We start from the raw sequence: 5,882 nt of genomic DNA on the forward strand, positions 1-5,882 counted from the left end.
GTCATCAGTTATTTATAAGCAACCCATGTCCTCACTGAGCACAAAATATGCAAAGCCCCACTGTAGGAGTTATGTGGATGCAAAGATGAAGAAATCATGGTCCATTTTTATTTTTATGTATACCTGTGAACCTATTGAACCAAGTTGTTTATGGCCAACTTTCACATGAGCGCTGTGACCTATACATCTTCTATACATCAGATTTTTCATCTTGAAAACAAGATGATAGTAATAATACTTAAATCTGAAAACAGCATTTAGCACACAGTGCTATGTAAGTATGAGATAATCTTATAGGGAAAATGGAAGTGCTCTACTGCCTTACTTCTTGCTTATAACAACATAAAACAAAAAATATATTAACAGGCTTTTGAAAACTATGTACTCATATACGGCAACACTTAAATATGACCTATCTTTGAGCTACAATGGAGTGAAACCTCAGAGCTTACTTTCACTGAGTGAAATGTGAAGTCTTGCTACGATTTAAATCTCCCTCCTTCTCCTTTTCTGGTCACTATAGTAGATCTTGTCAAAATTTAATGCATGTAGGATGCCTTATCCCTTTGCAAAATACCTGTGTTGTCAAAACAAAGCAATATTTTACTCAAAAGATGAGTGCCGTCATTAATTTCTATTAAATAATAAGAATAGTATACATTGAGGTTAAAATGCTGATATGTTGTGATTATATTTACTCTTTTGTTTTCAAAACTAATTTAGATGTCTTTTGAGTTGCCAAAAGTACACATTTTGTGCTGAAACAATTCTTATTGGTTAGAAGAATAAATACCTAGTTTAAGAGAAAATGTGTTAGTATGGCACATAATAATTGGGTATCTCAGAGATGTCCACTAGGCATATTATATACAGAGATATAAAAGTGTACTTCAGGATTATTAATGATGCTCTTTATTACTTAAATGTGGCTTTAAGGAATGGCATGTATATATTACATGTAATAGAAAACTTCTCTTACAGCTGGCTATTATTTTTACTTTTTAACTTTGTCTTCATAAATACATGCTCTTTACCTAGGTTTTCTTTCAGTTGTGCCCTTCACAGTAATAATTAATATGCACTATATTTGTTGCCAGCTACTGTTGATTCCAGTGGATCAGGGCAGTCACTATGTGATTTGAATTGTGCTTTATGTTGAATGGTTCTTGTATTTCTGAGTCAATACAGGCAATGTTTTACATAAGTTCAGATACTAAAACTACCTCCAAAATTAAAATTTTGGAAGGATGGAACCACCTAAAGTGATTCCTATCACTTGATTGTCCCAATTACTTTTAAAATATTAATTAATTTTATTTTGATTATACATATAAAGACCAAATCAGCATGCATGAACATGAAAATTATCCTTAGTTTGCAGCTTAGCCAATGAATAGAACAAATAAAAGAGAAAGTTAAAAGGATTTGATTGAGAGCTCTTTAATTATAAAAAGAGCAGAAATAAACAGATTTAAAAAAATCACAGACTTTCAGTCAGTTAGAACCCAGAATGAGAGAGAAGTGGTACTAAACTAGTGCTAGTACTAGTACTAAAACCTCAAAAGTTGCATTTGTCCTATGACAGTCACTATTTTTAAGGCCGTCTTTGCCTGAATCTTCAAGTAAAGACAAAGTAAAAGAAGTAACAGTTCCTCAAATCTGGTACCTGATAGAAATGTCAAAGAAGCTATAATTTTAGTCCAGACAAGACGTATATACCTTGTTAAAGGTGCTCTTTCAAATGAATAGTGTATTTTATTTCTATTTCAAATAATCCTTTTGGCTTTTCTTTAACGTTTTCTAGCCCACCACAGAAAACCAAAATCTGAGAAATAAAAATCAAAAGAGCAAGAAATTAAAAATCAAATATTTTTTTCTGAGCTTTCGGTCTTAAACATGAACACATTGACTTGTAAGAGTAAGTACACAAAATTAAGGGGGAAAAAGATTGTTTGGTAGCCACAAATTGCCTATTGTATAGCAATTTGTGGCAGAGTTTTGCTTAAATACCTCACAAGCAGAGGTTGAGAGCTGTGACTTTAGAACAGTAATATAAAGGCCAGGGGTGAGTTGCAGGGTGGTTAGCAAATACTAAGCTTGATATATGGCAGCAATAAATATGCCCATCAAAAGTCTTATAGTATACCAAGCTATACTAATAGAACCAGATAAGTGGCAGTTTCTTTTTGTTTGCTCTGGACAAAATACTCCTGAACAATGGTGATCAGATATAGATGCCACACTTGACATAATATATTTATCAATAAGCATGATCACAGGAGAGCAACCAAGATGATAAAGGAATTCAAAACAATATTCAGTGGAATGACCTGTAGATGCTAGAAAGAGACAGAGAAGAAAAGATTCAACAGGCAAGTGAAAGATTGTGACGGGAAAGTGCAAACAATTGAAGAGAAGGAAAAAGAAACCGCACTTGCTTTATGGCTCCCTTTTTTTTTTACAGAGAGAGATTTTGGCAATAATAAAAACTTTCTGAAAGGTCAGACTCTTCAAAGAAAGAATAAACCACCTCAAAAGGTAATATGTTCCCATTCACTGAAATATTGATTCAGACAACACAGCTATCAAGCAGAAAAGCCACAGATTTAGTAATACAAGAGTAATTGAGTTATATAATGTTTAATGTTCCTTCCAAGTCTGACGGACCTCGATTCTACGATGTTCAAGTGTACATTTAGCTAAGAGAAAGTAAAGCTATTTGTTTTCATAATAAGGAATGTGAGTAACCGTGAAAAAGGTTCAATTTAGCACATAACTCCAAAAATCTCAATATGATAAATTTTGTAGGGAAATTATTTTCCAAATCAAAAGAGGGCCAAAAGATAGGTTGAAGTGTACCAGAAAAAAAATATCATTGTTTTCTGATCTGTGTTTTTTTTACAAAGGAACTCAGAGACTTAAATTTGAAGAAAGAAAAAGTAACAACAACAACAAAAATTTTAAAATTTAAAGTGATCATTTTAGGTAGAATTTCCGAAAGTATATAGATTTGTTTTTAATGTGCAACTCATGTAGGAGGAGAAGAAAAAAGAAATGTATGCTTTTTTTTGTAAGGGAAATCAGAGTGCTCCCAGAAGAATGCTATGTTCTCGGTATTTTAAAATGCCCAATATGTGCCTAGGATCTCACAAACTGCTTCTTTTCTCATGGTTTCCCAACTCAAACTGGCTTGTCACAGCATATTTTCAAACCCACCTTCAGTATGTAGCCATCGTTTGCTTTTGTCTCCTGAAGTGAAGGTAGACTCAATCTCTGACCTACAGACTCTTAGGCTACATGGTCTCTTTAACTTTCACTCGCTATTGCTTTATAGAAGCTCATTGTAGATTCCAAAGAGATGGGAATTGTGACCCTTCTTATCTATACAGTCCAGAGGAGAATACAGTTGCTGTATGTAATTTGAAAATATTCAAGAGGGATGTAACTCAATAAAAATTTATTTCCAGTCTTATTCTCATAGATGTCCATGTTACAGCGCAGAAAATCAATTTTGAATACTTTTGGTTGCTTTGTGAAAACTTCTTAGAAACTCTCCAAAAATGGTTCACATTTACTAGACCCTAAGGGCCATCCCCTTACTGTTCATAAAGTGCATACAAAAATCCTATTGCCTTGAATAAGAATACAAGATAGGCCTTAAAATATTTACTGATTATTAATTTTCTCATGCTAAGAATTCATTCTTTTAGTAATCATCCCAACACCATTCATTACATTTAGTAATCATCCCAACACCATTTCACTCAAATGTTTAAATATGCCACTGGATCAAATACTTAAATACACCACTGGAAAGACTCATTTTATGTTTTGTTGGATTCATACATGTGAATGGAGATCAGAACAGTATTAATACTATTATGCGGCACTTAAGTAACTAACCTTTAATCATGTTCAGAAATGGCACAGAAACAGCTATGAATTTAAGCCTCTCTGAGACTCAACATGTATAATCTGAGACCCAGCATTAAAATCACTTCTACAATTTTCCTCATTGAGAGTGGTCTCGGATACATTTGAATGAGTCTCTTTAGTTTGCCATGGAAAATTTATTTATAGCTATCTTGGGGTGTGTATTTTGATGCAATCTCATGCTCACATTTATCAGGAGCAGTTATACTTCACTTTAAAGTATGATGGAGACAACAGTTTGCTTCTTTCAAAGATGAAGGAGCCAATGAGAATTAGCCATTAACAACATTTCTTGGTTAGAATCATCTATTTCATTCTTTTTAGCACATAACCCTGGAGTTTTGATCACACAGTTGGCAAACAGCTTCTGTATTAAAAACAAACAAACAAACAAAAACAAAAAAGAAAACAGCAGCAAAAAAAATACTTTTCTGAGGAAAGACTTACCCTGACTATATCTGTAGCAACCTGTTAATTAAGTATAAAACAGGAATATTTCTTCAATAATATAAACCATAAACCATTGGCAAATTAGATGTCAGAAAATGCTAATGTAAATTAAGGCTGCTAAAACTGTGGCTGCAACAAATTAAATTTAAGAGGGTGGAGTCAATGAAAACATTAAGAACACATATTTTTTTATTTTATTATTTTATTAATGTAGATGTTCAGAAAGAAATGTCCCTAGGATACATTTATTTAACTCTCTAAATTAAAAAACCTTCAATTAATTGCTTATGTGTTATGCGCAGAGTTTTAAACAAAGTTTAAGGATTTACCACATGAAATGCTTTTATTTATCTCCTGCAGATGACATGCAAAATTGCCTATTATAATACCAGATACATGGTAAATCTTGATAACAGTAAATAAAATTGAGAGGAATTATACTTGTATCATATTGTTAACTAATACTTAACACCAAGAAAACTAAATCCTCTAAAGTTTTACAGGAATTTCTTTCAGGGCAGCTGTTCATATCTACTACAGGTACAATTAATCCTTTTTGTTTAAATTCATTACTCTCCTTGATTCTGTTTTAAATATTATTCCATGTGTTTTGGTGAAGTATTCTAGTCTTCTGGAATAATATTAAGTCTTAATCCTGAAACACTGAAATTTACTACACTTCTCAGTATCATGAAAATTTAATAAGCAATCCTTTTATATAAACATTGCTGACAATAGTGACTTGCATAGGGCCAAGGACAGAACACGATGGTGCTCAATAGATACCTCTTCAAGGACAAAGATTGTTCTTTAGGGGGGTTGACAGCACAGCGAATTAATTCAATTCATTCTTAGTGCAAATGTGGCCAATCAGCATAATTTCTTAATTATGATCAAGGTGAAAAAGTAAAAGAAATTATTTCAGACCAAAGTAAAGGCATATAGAATGAAGATACTGTGTGATGTACTCTATGTCCATGAGAGATTTGAACCTCTTATATTAATCACATCTAATTCTTTGAACATCTCACCAACATCATTTAAAGTCATAATTAGCACTAAATAGCAAGAGAGGATCACCAACTCAGAGGTCATGGAATGAAGCCAGAGTATTGACATTGGAGACTACTCATGTTACTTGCTTCAACAAACTCCACCAGGTTTGATGTGTGCAGACAATGGACATTTGGGCAGTAGCTGTACGATGAGATGAAGTGGAACCAATGTGCAGTAGAAACATTTAAAATATACAGGCTGCTTGGAATATGGCCAGTACAAGTAAAATGGTACATTTTGATTCAAATGTTGAAGCTATGAGGGAAGAAATAGAATGGCAATCTGCAAAGCTTTTTGTGACTAGTGACTCCAGTTGTAAACCAATACACAGTTTCAGTGCATAGCAGCTGCCTTTGCTCATATCTTTAAAGTAGAGGAAGAGGTGTCAAAGACACAGAATTAGCATTTGTATTTGTAATATTTAAATCAAAATTATGACCTTT

This window comes from Theropithecus gelada, chromosome 2 (genome assembly GCF_003255815.1).
Source record: "Theropithecus gelada isolate Dixy chromosome 2, Tgel_1.0, whole genome shotgun sequence".
In the NCBI taxonomy this organism is placed as follows: Eukaryota; Metazoa; Chordata; class Mammalia; order Primates; family Cercopithecidae; genus Theropithecus; species Theropithecus gelada.